Genomic DNA, 16,610 nt, shown 5'->3' on the forward strand with positions numbered 1-16,610 from the left:
GAGGAGGAGGGTGGGGAAGGGGATGGTGGCAGGGTGGGGAGGGGGAGAGGAGGAGGAGGGTGGGGAGGGGGAGAGGAGGAGGAGGGTGGGGAAGGGGATGGTGGCGGGTGGGGAGGGGGAGAGGAGGAGGAGGGTGGGGAAGGGGATGGTGGCGGGGTGGGGAGGGGGAGAGGAGGAGGAGGGTGGGGAAGGGGATGGTGGCGGGGTGGGGAGGGGGTGAGGAGGAGGAGGGTGGGGAAGGGGATGGTGGCGGGGTGGGGAGGGGGAGAGGAGGAGGAGGGTGGGGAAGGGGATGGTGGCGGGGTGGGGAGGGGGAGAGGAGGAGGAGGGTGGGGAAGGGGATGGTGGCGGGGTGGGGAGGGGGAGAGGAGGAGGAGGGTGGGGAAGGGGATGGTGGCGGGGTGGGGAGGGGGAGAGGAGGAGGAGGGTGGGGAAGGGGATGGTGGCGGGGTGGGGAGGGGGAGAGGAGGAGGAGGGTGGGGAAGGGGATGGTGGCGGGGTGGGGAGGGGGAGAGGAGGAGGAGGGTGGGGAAGGGGATGGTGGCGGGGTGGGGAGGGGGAGAGGAGGAGGAGGGTGGGGAAGGGGATGGTGGCGGGGTGGGGAGGGGGAGAGGAGGAGGAGGGTGGGGAAGGGGATGGTGGCGGGGTGGGGAGGGGGAGAGGAGGAGGAGGGTGGGGAAGGGGATGGTGGCGGGGTGGGGAGGGGGAGAGGAGGAGGAGGGTGGGGAAGGGGATGGTGGCGGGGTGGGGAGGGGGAGAGGAGGAGGAGGGTGGGGAAGGGGATGGTGGCGGGGTGGGGAGGGGGAGAGGAGGAGGAGGGTGGGGAAGGGGATGGTGGCGGGGTGGGGAGGGGGAGAGGAGGAGGAGGGTGGGGAAGGGGATGGTGGCGGGGTGGGGAGGGGGAGAGGAGGAGGAGGGTGGGGAAGGGGATGGTGTCGGGGTGGGGAGGGGGAGAGGAGGAGGAGGGTGGGGAAGGGGATGGTGGCGGGGTGGGGAGGGGGAGAGGAGGAGGAGGGTGGGGAAGGGGATGGTGGCGGGGTGGGGAGGGGGAGAGGAGGAGGAGGGTGGGGAAGGGGATGGTGGCGGGGTGGGGAGGGGGAGAGGAGGAGGAGGGTGGGGAGGGGGATGGTGGCGGGGTGGGGAGGGGGAGAGGAGGAAGGGGGTGAGGAAGGGGTTGGAGGCGGGTGGGATCTGATCGGGATTGGGTTGACAGTGTCGGCCCAGGATCTTCCCGGCATAAACTCACCAGAGCAGCTCGGAGTGGGTAGGGGTCTAATTGGGAGTCCAGGTGTGGTTAATTGTATTCCCAACCTTTTCCCAGTTTGTGGGTTCAAATCCCACAAAGGGAGGAACAGGAACAAACACTGGAACAGAAGCGAATGTGAATGTGCATTATGACAGGTTCAGATCAGCTAGAGGAACAGAAGCTGTTCCCAGTGGCCGAGGGGGACACAGAGTGATGGTCCCTGTAAGAGATGCAGGGGAACGAGAGGAAGAATTTTGCTAACAGATCTGGAACTCACTGTCTGTGAGGGTCATGGAAGCAAAGGGAAGCAATTATTTTGAAAGTAAAAATAGATAAATAAACTTGCAGAAATATGGGGATCGATTAGCGGAATGGGGCTGACTGAATTGTTCCAACACTTTCTGTTTTTACATTTGAAATTCACCCGATTTGTGCATTTGCTGATAAAAATGATCAGACTGAAACAGCGAGTATTTCTTTGGTCATTGGAAATGTTTTACTTCCTTGTTTTACTGACTGGAGGCATGTGTTTGCTTACATACCACACACACACACACACCACACACACACAGACACACATACACAGATGACACACAAACTCAGAGAGACACACACACACAGACATACATACACACATACACCACACACACACACACACACACACACAGAGTCACACACACACACACACAGATGACACACAAACACAGAGACACACACACACAGATACACACACAGACGACACACACACAGACACACACAGGCACACACACACAGACATACATACACACATACACCACACACACAGAGACACAGGCACATACATAGACGCAGAGACACAGACACAAACAAACACGCACACAGACACACACGCACACAGAGACAGGCTCACACGCAGACACATAGACAGAGACAGGCACACAAATGCACACAGACACACATAGACACAGACATACAATCACACACACATAGGCGCAGAGACACAGACGTACATACACACACGCACACAAACACATAGACAGGCACACACACACACATAGGCAGACAGACACATGCACATAGACAGACACACAGACACACAAACACACACAGACATACATACACACACACGCACACAGACAAAAACGCACACAGGCACACACACATAGACAAAGACAGGCACACACGCAGACACACACAAACACAGAAGAGACATACAGGTACACACATACAGACAGACACACACAGACGATAAGCTGGGCTTGCCTGTAGTGTGCGTAAGCTATTTCCACCCCATCTCTGGATCTGTAAAGATTTAATCACCTGCTAATTCTCGCATTCCTAGCATTGTCTGGCATCTTTGAATTTGTCTATATGTATGTTTCTGGAGCATACCTCTTCATTCACCTGAGGAAGGAGCAGCGCTCCGAAAGCTAGTGATTCGAAACAAACCTGTTGGACTTTAACCTGGTGTTGTAAGACTTCTTACTGATCTCACCCCAGTCCAACGCCGGCATCTCCACATCATATTTCCACTAAAGTCAGGGCACGTGGCCCCTGCAGAACCATTCCTGTGATTGGTCAGTAAATTCCACTGGGTCTCAGTGTGCTTAAACAAAAGTTGCAGCTTTTCACCAACAAGTGATCATTGAGGAAATAGGTGCCCGCGTGCAGAGTATTCGCAACACACAAACAACCCAAGGGCCCTACACGTCTGTACTCCAGACGTACCTCAATCTGCTGCTCTAAATTTCACCCTTTCTGCCTCATATCCACAACCAACTTCCCTTTCAATAAATCTCTGCTTCTAACCTCAGTCATTCTCTATGACAGGGAGTTTCACAATCTCTCCATTTTCTGGGTAAAGTTCCTTTTTTGCGGTTGAATTATACTTTTGGCTCCAGCTTTGGACTTTCCCCAGTGGCGAAAATATCATCTATCTGAGCCCAATATCCTATCTGAGACGACCCTTTCAGTATCCGCTCTGTGACCCTAATATCCTCCCTGTGACCCTTTCAGTATCCGCTCTGTGACCCTAATATCCTCCCTGTGACCCTTTCAGTATCCGCTCTGTGACCCTAATATCCTCCCTGTGACCCTTTCAGTATCCGCTCTGTGACCCTAATATCCTCCCTGTGACCCTTTCAGTATCCGCTCTGTGACCCTAATATCCTCCCTGTGACCCTTTCAATACCCTCCCTGTGACCCTTTCAGTATCCGATCTGTGACCCTAATATCCTCCCTGTGACCCTTTCAGTATCCTCCCTGTGACCCTTTCAGTATCCTCTCTGTGACCCTAATATCCTCCCTGTGACCCTTTCAGTATCCTCTCTGTGACCCTTTCAGTATCCTCCCTGTGACCCTTTCAGTATCCTCTCTGTGACCCTTTCAATATCCTCCCTGTGACCCTTTCAATTTCCTCCCTGTGACCCTTTCAGTATCGACCCTGTGACCCTTTCAGTATCGACCCTGTGACCCTTTCAGTATCCGCTCTTTGACCCTTTCAGCAACCTCTCTGTGACCCTTTCAGTATCTTCCCTGTGACCCTTTCAGTATCCTCCCTGTGACCCTTTCAGTAACCTCTCTTTGACCCTTTCAGCAACCTCACTGTGACCCTTTCAGTATCTTCCCTGTGACCCTTTCAGTATCCGCTCTGTGACCCTAATATCCTCCCTGTGACCCTTTCAGTATCCGCTTTGTGACCCTAATATCCTCTCTGTGACCCTTTCAGTATCCGCTCTGTGACCCTAATATCCTCCCTGTGACCCTTTCAATATCCTCCCTGTGACCCTTTCAGTATCCGCTTTGTGACCCTAATATCCTCTCTGTGACCCTTTCAGTATCCGCTCTGTGACCCTAATATCCTCCCTGTGACCCTTTCAGTATCCTCTCTGTGACCTTTCAATATCCTCCCTGTGACCTTTCAATATCCTCTCTGTGACCCTTTCAGTATCCGCTTTGTGACCCTAATATCCTCCCTGTGACCCTTTCAGTATCCTCCCTGTGACCTTTCAATATCCTCCCTGTGACCTTTCAATATCCTCTCTGTGACCCTTTCAATATCCTCCCTGTGACCCTTTCAGTATCCTCCCTGTGACCTTTCAATATCCTCTCTGTGACCCTTTCAATATCCTCTCTGTGACCCTTTCAGTATCCTCTCTGTGACCCTTTCAGTATCCTCTCTGTGACCCTTTCAGTATCCGCTCTTTGACCCTTTCAGTATCCGCTCTGTGACCCTAATATCCTCCCTGTGACCCTTTCAGTATCCTCTCTGTGACCCTTTCAGTATCCGCTCTGTGACCCTTTCAGTAACCTCTCTCTGACCCTTTCAGTAACCTCTCTGTGACCCTTTCAGTATCCTCCCTGTGACCCTTTCAGTATCCGCTCTGTGACCCTTTCAGTAACCTCTCTCTGACCCTTTCAGTAACCTCTCTGTGACCCTTTCAGTATCCTCCCTGTGACCCTTTCAGTATCCTCCCTGTGACCCTTTCAGTATCCTCTCTGTGACCCTTTCAGTAACCTCTCTGTGACCCTTTCAGTATCCTCTCTGTGACCCTTTCAGTAACCTCTCTCTGACCCTTTCAGTAACCTCTCTGTGACCCTTTCAGTATCCTCCCTGTGACCCTTTCAGTATCCTCTCTGTGACCCTTTCAGTATCCTCTCTGTAACCCTTTCAGTATCCTCTCTGTGACCCTTTCAGTATCCGCTCTTTGACCCTTTCAGTATCCGCTCTGTGACCCTAATATCCTCCCTGTGACCCTTTCAGTAACCTCCCTGTGACCCTTTCAGTATCCTCCCTGTGAACCTTTCAGTATCGTCCCTGTGACCCTTTCAGTAACCTCTCTGTGACCCTTTCAGTATCCTCCCTGTGACCCTTTCAGTATCCGCTCTGTGACCCTTTCAGTAACCTCTCTCTGACCCTTTCAGTAACCTCTCTGTGACCCTTTCAGTATCCTCCCTGTGACCCTTTCAGTATCCCCTCTGTGACCCTTTCAGTAACCTCTCTGTGACCCTTTCAGTATCCTCCCTGTGACCCTTTCAGTATCCTCCCTGTGACCCTTTCAATATCCTCCCTGTGACCCTTTCAGTAACCTCTCTGTGACCCTTTCAGTATCCTCCCTGTGACCCTTTCAGTAACCTCCCTGTGACCCTTTCAGTAACCTCCCTGTGACCCTTTCAGTAACCTCCCTGTGACCCTTTCAGTAACCTCCCTGTGACCCTTTCAGCAACCTCTCTGTGACCCTTTCAGTAACCTCCCTGTGACCCTTGCAGTAACCTCTCTGTGACCCTTTCAGTAACCTCTCTGTGACCCTTTCAGTATCCTCCCTGTGACCCTTTCAGTAACCTCTCTGTGACCCTTTCAGTATCCTCTCTGTGACCCTTTCAGTAACCTCTCTGTGACCCTTTCAGTATCCTCCCTGTGACCCTTTCAGCAACCTCTCTGTGACCCTTTCAGTAACCTCCCTGTGACCCTTGCAGTAACCTCTCTGTGACCCTTTCAGTAACCTCTCTGTGACCCTTTCAGTAACCTCTCTGTGACCCTTTCAGTATCCTCTCTGTGACCCTTTCAGTAACCTCTCTGTGACCCTTTCAGTATCCTCCCTGTGACCCTTTCAGTATCCTCGCTGTGACCCTTTCAATATCCTCCCTGTGACCCTTTCAGTAACCTCTCTGTGACCCTTTCAGTATCCTCCCTGTGACCCTTTCAGTAACCTCCCTGTGACCCTTTCAGTAACCTCCCTGTGACCCTTTCAGTAACCTCCCTGTGACCCTTTCAGCAACCTCTCTGTGACCCTTTCAGTAACCTCCCTGTGACCCTTGCAGTAACCTCTCTGTGACCCTTTCAGTAACCTCTCTGTGACCCTTTCAGTATCCTCCCTGTGACCCTTTCAGTAACCTCTCTGTGACCCTTTCAGTATCCTCTCTGTGACCCTTTCAGTAACCTCTCTGTGACCCTTTCAGTATCCTCCCTGTGACCCTTTCAGCAACCTCTCTGTGACCCTTTCAGTAACCTCCCTGTGACCCTTTCAGTATCCTCTCTGTGACCCTTTCAGTATCCTCCCTGTGACCCTTTCAGTAACCTCTCTGTGACCCTTTCAGTATCCTCTCTGTGACCCTTTCAGTAACCTCCCTGTGACCCTTTCAGTAACCTCTCTGTGACCCTTTCAGTATCCTCTCTGTGACCCTTTCAGTATCCTCCCTGTGACCCTTTCAGTAACCTCTCTGTGACCCTTTCAGTATCCTCTCTGTGACCCTTTCAGTAACCTCTCTGTGACCCTTTCAGTATCCTCCCTGTGACCCTTTCAGTAACCTCTCTGTGACCCTTTCAGTATCCTCCCTGTGACCCTTTCAGTATCCGCTCTTTGACCCTTTCGGTATCCTCTCTGTGACCCTTTCGGTAACCTCTCTGTGACCCTTTCGGTAACCTCTCTTTGACCCTTTCAGTATCCTCTCTGTGACCCTTTCAGTATCCGCTCTGTGACCCTTTCAGTATCCTCTCTGTGACCCTTTCAGTATCCGCTCTTTGACCCTTTCAGTATCTGCTCTGTGACCCTTTCAGTATCCGCTCTGTGACCCTTTCAGTAACCTCTCTGTGACCCTTTCAGTATCCTCCCTGTAACCCTTTCAGTAACATCTGTGAAACTTTCAGTATCCGCTCTGTGACCCTTTCAGTATCCGCTCTGTGACCCTTTCAGTATCCGCTCTTTGACCCTTTCAGTAACCTCTCTGTGACCCTTTCAGTATCCTCCCTGTGACCCTTTCAGTAACCTCTCTGTGACCCTTTCAGTATCCTCCCTGTGACCCTTTCAGTAACCTCCCTGTGACCCTTTCAGTAACCTCCCTGTGACCCTTTCAGTAACCTCCCTGTGACCCTTTCAGCAACCTCTCTGTGACCCTTTCAGTAACCTCCCTGTGACCCTTGCAGTAACCTCTCTGTGACCCTTTCAGTAACCTCTCTGTGACCCTTTCAGTATCCTCCCTGTGACCCTTTCAGTAACCTCTCTGTGACCCTTTCAGTATCCTCTCTGTGACCCTTTCAGTAACCTCTCTGTGACCCTTTCAGTATCCTCCCTGTGACCCTTTCAGCAACCTCTCTGTGACCCTTTCAGTAACCTCCCTGTGACCCTTGCAGTAACCTCTCTGTGACCCTTTCAGTAACCTCCCTGTGACCCTTTCAGTAACCTCTCTGTGACCCTTTCAGTATCCTCTCTGTGACCCTTTCAGTAACCTCCCTGTGACCCTTTCAGTATCCTCCCTGTGACCCTTTCAGTAACCTCTCTGTGACCCTTTTAGTAACCTCTCTGTGACCCTTTCAGTATCCTCTCTGTGACCCTTTCAGTAACCTCCCTGTGACCCTTTCAGTAACCTCTCTGTGACCCTTTCAGTATCCTCTCTGTGACCCTTTCAGTATCCTCCCTGTGACCCTTTCAGTAACCTCTCTGTGACCCTTTCAGTATCCTCTCTGTGACCCTTTCAGTAACCTCCCTGTGACCCTTTCAGTAACCTCTCTGTGACCCTTTCAGTATCCTCTCTGTGACCCTTTCAGTATCCTCCCTGTGACCCTTTCAGTAACCTCTCTGTGACCCTTTCAGTATCCTCTCTGTGACCCTTTCAGTAACCTCTCTGTGACCCTTTCAGTATCCTCCCTGTGACCCTTTCAGTAACCTCTCTGTGACCCTTTCAGTATCCTCCCTGTGACCCTTTCAGTATCCGCTCTTTGACCCTTTCGGTATCCTCTCTGTGACCCTTTCGGTAACCTCTCTGTGACCCTTTCGGTAACCTCTCTTTGACCCTTTCAGTATCCTCTCTGTGACCCTTTCAGTATCCGCTCTGTGACCCTTTCAGTATCCTCTCTGTGACCCTTTCAGTATCCGCTCTTTGACCCTTTCAGTATCTGCTCTGTGACCCTTTCAGTATCCGCTCTGTGACCCTTTCAGTAACCTCTCTGTGACCCTTTCAGTATCCTCCCTGTAACCCTTTCAGTAACATCTGTGAAACTTTCAGTATCCGCTCTGTGACCCTTTCAGTATCCGCTCTGTGACCCTTTCAGTATCCGCTCTTTGACCCTTTCAGTAACCTCTCTGTGACCCTTTCAGTATCCTCCCTGTGACCCTTTCAGTAACCTCTCTGTGACCCTTTCAGTATCCTCCCTGTGACCCTTTCAGTAACCTCCCTGTGACCCTTTCAGTAACCTCCCTGTGACCCTTTCAGTAACCTCCCTGTGACCCTTTCAGCAACCTCTCTGTGACCCTTTCAGTAACCTCCCTGTGACCCTTGCAGTAACCTCTCTGTGACCCTTTCAGTAACCTCTCTGTGACCCTTTCAGTATCCTCCCTGTGACCCTTTCAGTAACCTCTCTGTGACCCTTTCAGTATCCTCTCTGTGACCCTTTCAGTAACCTCTCTGTGACCCTTTCAGTATCCTCCCTGTGACCCTTTCAGCAACCTCTCTGTGACCCTTTCAGTAACCTCCCTGTGACCCTTGCAGTAACCTCTCTGTGACCCTTTCAGTAACCTCCCTGTGACCCTTTCAGTAACCTCTCTGTGACCCTTTCAGTATCCTCTCTGTGACCCTTTCAGTAACCTCCCTGTGACCCTTTCAGTATCCTCCCTGTGACCCTTTCAGTAACCTCTCTGTGACCCTTTTAGTAACCTCTCTGTGACCCTTTCAGTATCCTCTCTGTGACCCTTTCAGTAACCTCCCTGTGACCCTTTCAGTAACCTCTCTGTGACCCTTTCAGTATCCTCTCTGTGACCCTTTCAGTAACCTCTCTGTGACCCTTTCAGTATCCTCTCTGTGACCCTTTCAGTAACCTCCCTGTGACCCTTTCAGTAACCTCTCTGTGACCCTTTCAGTATCCTCTCTGTGACCCTTTCAGTAACCTCTCTGTGACCCTTTCAGTATCCTCTCTGTGACCCTTTCAGTAACCTCCCTGTGACCCTTTCAGTAACCTCTCTGTGACCCTTTCAGTATCCTCTCTGTGACCCTTTCAGTATCCTCCCTGTGACCCTTTCAGTAACCTCTCTGTGACCCTTTCAGTATCCTCTCTGTGACCCTTTCAGCAACCTCTCTGTGACCCTTTCAGTATCCTCCCTGTGACCCTTTCAGTAACCTCTCTGTGACCCTTTCAGTATCCTCCCTGTGACCCTTTCAGTATCCGCTCTTTGACCCTTTCGGTATCCTCTCTGTGACCCTTTCGGTAACCTCTCTGTGACCCTTTCGGTAACCTCTCTTTGACCCTTTCAGTATCCTCTCTGTGACCCTTTCAGTATCCGCTCTGTGACCCTTTCAGTATCCTCTCTGTGACCCTTTCAGTATCCGCTCTTTGACCCTTTCAGTATCTGCTCTGTGACCCTTTCAGTATCCGCTCTGTGACCCTTTCAGTAACCTCTCTGTGACCCTTTCAGTATCCTCCCTGTAACCCTTTCAGTAACATCTGTGAAACTTTCAGTATCCGCTCTGTGACCCTTTCAGTATCCGCTCTGTGACCCTTTCAGTATCCGCTCTTTGACCCTTTCAGTAACCTCTCTGTGACCCTTTCAGTATCCTCCCTGTGACCCTTTCAGTATCCACTCTTTGACCCTTTCAGTAACCTCTCTGTGACCCTTTCAGTATCCGCTCTGTGACCCTTTCAGTATCCGCTCTGTGACCCTTTCAGTATCCGCTCTTTGACCCTTTCAGTATCCTCCCTGTGACCCTTTCAGTAACCTCTCTGTGACCCTTTCAGTATCCTCCCTGTGACCCTTTCAGTATCCGCTCTTTGACCCTTTCGGTATCCTCTCTGTGACCCTTGCAGTAACCTCTCTGTGACCCTTTCAGTAACCTCTCTGTGACCCTTTCAGTATCCTCCCTGTGACCCTTTCAGTAACCTCTCTGTGACCCTTTCAGTATCCTCTCTGTGACCCTTTCAGTAACCTCTCTGTGACCCTTTCAGTATCCTCCCTGTGACCCTTTCAGCAACCTCTCTGTGACCCTTTCAGTAACCTCCCTGTGACCCTTGCAGTAACCTCTCTGTGACCCTTTCAGTAACCTCCCTGTGACCCTTTCAGTAACCTCTCTGTGACCCTTTCAGTATCCTCTCTGTGACCCTTTCAGTAACCTCCCTGTGACCCTTTCAGTATCCTCCCTGTGACCCTTTCAGTAACCTCTCTGTGACCCTTTTAGTAACCTCTCTGTGACCCTTTCAGTATCCTCTCTGTGACCCTTTCAGTAACCTCCCTGTGACCCTTTCAGTAACCTCTCTGTGACCCTTTCAGTATCCTCTCTGTGACCCTTTCAGTATCCTCCCTGTGACCCTTTCAGTAACCTCTCTGTGACCCTTTCAGTATCCTCTCTGTGACCCTTTCAGTAACCTCCCTGTGACCCTTTCAGTAACCTCTCTGTGACCCTTTCAGTATCCTCTCTGTGACCCTTTCAGTATCCTCCCTGTGACCCTTTCAGTAACCTCTCTGTGACCCTTTCAGTATCCTCTCTGTGACCCTTTCAGTAACCTCTCTGTGACCCTTTCAGTATCCTCCCTGTGACCCTTTCAGTAACCTCTCTGTGACCCTTTCAGTATCCTCCCTGTGACCCTTTCAGTATCCGCTCTTTGACCCTTTCGGTATCCTCTCTGTGACCCTTTCGGTAACCTCTCTGTGACCCTTTCGGTAACCTCTCTTTGACCCTTTCAGTATCCTCTCTGTGACCCTTTCAGTATCCGCTCTGTGACCCTTTCAGTATCCTCTCTGTGACCCTTTCAGTATCCGCTCTTTGACCCTTTCAGTATCTGCTCTGTGACCCTTTCAGTATCCGCTCTGTGACCCTTTCAGTAACCTCTCTGTGACCCTTTCAGTATCCTCCCTGTAACCCTTTCAGTAACATCTGTGAAACTTTCAGTATCCGCTCTGTGACCCTTTCAGTATCCGCTCTGTGACCCTTTCAGTATCCGCTCTTTGACCCTTTCAGTAACCTCTCTGTGACCCTTTCAGTATCCTCCCTGTGACCCTTTCAGTAACCTCTCTGTGACCCTTTCAGTATCCTCCCTGTGACCCTTTCAGTAACCTCCCTGTGACCCTTTCAGTAACCTCCCTGTGACCCTTTCAGTAACCTCCCTGTGACCCTTTCAGCAACCTCTCTGTGACCCTTTCAGTAACCTCCCTGTGACCCTTGCAGTAACCTATCTGTGACCCTTTCAGTAACCTCTCTGTGACCCTTTCAGTATCCTCCCTGTGACCCTTTCAGTAACCTCTCTGTGACCCTTTCAGTATCCTCTCTGTGACCCTTTCAGTAACCTCTCTGTGACCCTTTCAGTATCCTCCCTGTGACCCTTTCAGCAACCTCTCTGTGACCCTTTCAGTAACCTCCCTGTGACCCTTGCAGTAACCTCTCTGTGACCCTTTCAATAACCTCCCTGTGACCCTTTCAGTAACCTCTCTGTGACCCTTTCAGTATCCTCTCTGTGACCCTTTCAGTAACCTCCCTGTGACCCTTTCAGTATCCTCCCTGTGACCCTTTCAGTAACCTCTCTGTGACCCTTTTAGTAACCTCTCTGTGACCCTTTCAGTATCCTCTCTGTGACCCTTTCAGTAACCTCCCTGTGACCCTTTCAGTAACCTCTCTGTGACCCTTTCAGTATCCTCTCTGTGACCCTTTCAGTATCCTCCCTGTGACCCTTTCAGTAACCTCTCTGTGACCCTTTCAGTATCCTCTCTGTGACCCTTTCAGTAACCTCCCTGTGACCCTTTCAGTAACCTCTCTGTGACCCTTTCAGTATCCTCTCTGTGACCCTTTCAGTATCCTCCCTGTGACCCTTTCAGTAACCTCTCTGTGACCCTTTCAGTATCCTCTCTGTGACCCTTTCAGCAACCTCTCTGTGACCCTTTCAGTATCCTCCCTGTGACCCTTTCAGTAACCTCTCTGTGACCCTTTCAGTATCCTCCCTGTGACCCTTTCAGTATCCGCTCTTTGACCCTTTCGGTATCCTCTCTGTGACCCTTTCGGTAACCTCTCTGTGACCCTTTGATAACCTCTCTTTGACCCTTTCAGTATCCTCTCTGTGACCCTTTCAGTATCCGCTCTGTGACCCTTTCAGAATCCTCTCTGTGACCCTTTCAGTATCCGCTCTTTGACCCTTTCAGTATCTGCTCTGTGACCCTTTCAGTATCCGCTCTGTGACCCTTTCAGTAACCTCTCTGTGACCCTTTCAGTATCCTCCCTGTAACCCTTTCAGTAACATCTGTGAAACTTTCAGTATCCGCTCTGTGACCCTTTCAGTATCCGCTCTGTGACCCTTTCAGTATCCGCTCTTTGACCCTTTCAGTAACCTCTCTGTGACCCTTTCAGTATCCTCCCTGTGACCCTTTCAGTATCCACTCTTTGACCCTTTCAGTAACCTCTCTGTGACCCTTTCAGTATCCGCTCTGTGACCCTTTCAGTATCCGCTCTGTGACCCTTTCAGTATCCGCTCTTTGACCCTTTCAGTATCCTCCCTGTGACCCTTTCAGTAACCTCTCTGTGACCCTTTCAGTATCCTCCCTGTGACCCTTTCAGTATCCGCTCTTTGACCCTTTCGGTATCCTCTCTGTGACCCTTTCGGTAACCTCTCTGTGACCCTTTCGGTAACCTCTCTTTGACCCTTTCAGTATCCTCTCTGTGACCCTTTCAGTATCCGCTCTGTGACCCTTTCAGTATCCTCTCTGTGACCCTTTCAGTATCCGCTCTTTGACCCTTTCAGTATCTGCTCTGTGACCCTTTCAGTATCCGCTCTGTGACCCTTTCAGTAACCTCTCTGTGACCCTTTCAGTATCCTCCCTGTAACCCTTTCAGTAACATCTGTGAAACTTTCAGTATCCGCTCTGTGACCCTTTCAGTATCCGCTCTTTGACCCTTTCAGTAACCTCTCTGTGACCCTTTCAGTAACCTCTCTGTGACCCTTTCAGTATCCGCTCTGTGTCCCTTTCAGTATCCTCCCTGTGACCCTTTCAGTATCCTCCCTGTGACCCTTTCAGTAACCTCTCTGTGACCCTTTCAGTATCCGCTCTTTGACCCTTTCAGTATCCTCTCTGTGACCCTTTCAGTATCCTCCCTGTGACCCTTTCAGTATCCTCCCTGTGACCCTTTCAGTAACCTCCCTGTGACCCTTTCAGTATCCTCTCTGTGACCCTTTCAGTAACCTCCCTGTGACCCTTTCAGTATCCTCTCTGTGACCCTTTCAGTATCCTCCCTGTGACCCTTTCAGTAACCTCTCTGTGACCCTTTCAGTATCCGCTCTTTGACCCTTTCAGTATCCTCTCTGTGACCCTTTCAGTATCCTCCCTGTGACCCTTTCAGTATCCTCCCTGTGACCCTTTCAGTAACCTCCCTGTGACCCTTTCAGTATCCTCTCTGTGACCCTTTCAGTAACCTCCCTGTGACCCTTTCAGTAACCGCTCTGTGACCCTTTCAGTATCCTCCCTGTGACCCTTTCAGTAACCTCTCTGTGACCGCTTCAGTATCCTCTATGTGACCCTTTCGGTATCCGCTCTTTGACCCTTTCAGTAACCTCTCTGTGACCCTTTCGGTATCCTCTCTGTGACCCTTTCAGTATCCGCTCTGTGACCCTTTCAGTATCCTCTATGTGACCCTTTCGGTATCCGCTCTTTGACCCTTTCAGTAACCTCTCTGTGACCCTTTCAGTATCCTCTATGTGACCCTTTCGGTATCCGCGCTTTGACCCTTTCAGTAACCTCTCTGTGACCCTTTCGGTATCCTCTCTGTGACCCTTTCAGTATCCTCTATGTGACCCTTTCGGTATCCGCTCTTTGACCCTTTCAGTAACCTCTCTGTGACCCTTTCAGTATCCTCCCTGTAACCCTTTCAGTAACATCTCTGTGACCCTTTCAGTATCCGCTCTTTGACACTTTCAGTAACCTCTCTGTGACCCTTTCAGTAACCTCTCTGTGACCCTTTCAGTATCCTCCCTGTGACCCTTTCAGTATCCTCCCTGTGACCCTTTCAGTATCCGCTCTTTGACACTTTCAGTAACCTCTCTGTGACCCTTTCAGTAACCTCTCTGTGACCCTTTCAGTATCCTCTCTGTGACCCTTTCAGTAACCTCTCTGTGACCCTTTCAGTATCCTCCCTGTGACCCTTTCAGTATCCTCCCTGTGACCCTTTCGTTATCCCTTATGTGACCCTTTCAGTAACCTCTCTGTGACCCTTTCAGTATCTGCTCTGTGACCCTTTCAGTAACCTCTCTGTGACCCTTTCAGTATCCGCTCTGTGACCTTTTCAGTATCCTCCCTGTGACCCTTTCGGTATCCTCCCTGTGACCTTTCAATATCCTCCCTGTGACCCTTTCAGTAACCTCTCTCTGACCCTTTCAGTATCCGCTCTTTGACCCTTTCAGTATCCTCTCTGTGACCCTTTCAGTATCCTCCCTGTGACCCTTTCAGTAACCTCCCTGTGACCCTTTCAGTAACCTCCCTGTGACCCTTTCAGTATCCTCTCTGTGACCCTTTCAGTAACCTCCCTGTGACCCTTTCAGTATCCGCTCTGTGACCCTTTCAGTAACCTCTCTGTGACCCTTTCAGTAACCTCCCTGTGACCCTTTCAGTAACCTCCCTGTGACCCTTTCAGTATCCTCTCTGTGACCCTTTCAGTAACCTCCCTGTGACCCTTTCAGTATCCGCTCTGTGACCCTTTCAGTAACCTCCCTGTGACCCTTTCAGTATCCTCTCTGTGACCCTTTCAGTAACCTCTCTGTGACCCTTTCAGTATCCGCTCTTTGACCCTTTCAGTATCCGCTCTGTGACCCTTTCAGTAACCTCTCTGTGACCCTTTCAGTATCCTCTCTGTGACCCTTTCAGTAACCTCCCTGTGACCCTTTCAGTATCCGCTCTGTGACCCTTTCAGTAACCTCCCTGTGACCCTTTCAGTATCCTCTCTGTGACCCTTTCAGTAACCTCTCTGTGACCCTTTCAGTATCCGCTCTTTGACCCTTTCAGTATCCGCTCTGTGACCCTTTCAGTAACCTCTCTGTGACCCTTTCAGTATCCTCCCTGTAACCCTTTCAGTATCCTCCCTGTGACCCTTTCAGTATCCGCTCTTTGACCCTTTCGGTATCCTCTCTGTGACCCTTTCGGTAACCTCTCTGTGACCCTTTCGGTAACCTCTCTTTGACCCTTTCAGTATCCTCTCTGTGACCCTTTCAGTATCCGCTCTGTGACCCTTTCAGAATCCTCTCTGTGACCCTTTCAGTATCCGCTCTTTGACCCTTTCAGTATCTGCTCTGTGACCCTTTCAGTATCCGCTCTGTGACCCTTCCAGTAACCTCTCTGTGACCCTTTCAGTATCCTCCCTGTAACCCTTTCAGTAACATCTGTGAAACTTTCAGTATCCGCTCTGTGACCCTTTCAGTATCCGCTCTGTGACCCTTTCAGTATCCGCTCTTTGACCCTTTCAGTAACCTCTCTGTGACCCTTTCAGTATCCTCCCTGTGACCCTTTCAGTATCCACTCTTTGACCCTTTCAGTAACCTCTCTGTGACCCTTTCAGTATCCGCTCTGTGACCCTTTCAGTATCCGCTCTGTGACCCTTTCAGTATCCGCTCTTTGACCCTTTCAGTATCCTCCCTGTGACCCTTTCAGTAACCTCTCTGTGACCCTTTCAGTATCCTCCCTGTGACCCTTTCAGTATCCGCTCTTTGACCCTTTCGGTATCCTCTCTGTGACCCTTTCGGTAACCTCTCTGTGACCCTTTCGGTAACCTCTCTTTGACCCTTTCAGTATCCTCTCTGTGACCCTTTCAGTATCCGCTCTGTGACCCTTTCAGTATCCTCTGTGTGACCCTTTCAGTATCCGCTCTTTGACCCTTTCAGTATCTGCTCTGTGACCCTTTCAGTATCCGCTCTGTGACCCTTTCAGTAACCTCTCTGTGACCCTTTCAGTATCCTCCCTGTAACCCTTTCAGTAACATCTGTGAAACTTTCAGTATCCGCTCTGTGACCCTTTCAGTATCCGCTCTTTGACCCTTTCAGTAACCTCTCTGTGACCCTTTCAGTAACCTCTCTGTGACCCTTTCAGTATCCGCTCTGTGTCCCTTTCAGTATCCTCCCTGTGACCCTTTCAGTATCCTCCCTGTGACCCTTTCAGTAACCTCTCTGTGACCCTTTCAGTATCCGCTCTTTGACCCTTTCAGTATCCTCTCTGTGACCCTTTCAGTATCCTCCCTGTGACCCTTTCAGTATCCTCCCTGTGACCCTTTCAGTAACCTCCCTGTGACCCTTTCAGTATCCTCTCTGTGACCCTTTCAGTAACCTCCCTGTGACCCTTTCAGTATCCTCTCTGTGACCCTTTCAGTATCCTCCCTGTGACCCTTTCAGTAACCTCTCTGTGACCCTTTCAGTATCCGCTCTTTGACCCTTTCAGTA

The 16,610-nt window shown here is 50.7% G+C and overlaps 1 protein-coding gene across 1 annotated transcript in view; it reads right to left on the reverse strand.

The window, feature by feature from the left end:
* The window catches only part of slc5a6a (solute carrier family 5 member 6a), a 92,854-nt gene that overhangs the window by 53,362 nt on the left and 22,882 nt on the right, over nucleotides 1-16,610 (reverse strand). The window lies entirely within an intron of this gene.

Source organism: Scyliorhinus torazame, chromosome 9 (assembly GCF_047496885.1).
Source record: "Scyliorhinus torazame isolate Kashiwa2021f chromosome 9, sScyTor2.1, whole genome shotgun sequence".
NCBI lineage: Eukaryota > Metazoa > Chordata > Chondrichthyes > Carcharhiniformes > Scyliorhinidae > Scyliorhinus > Scyliorhinus torazame.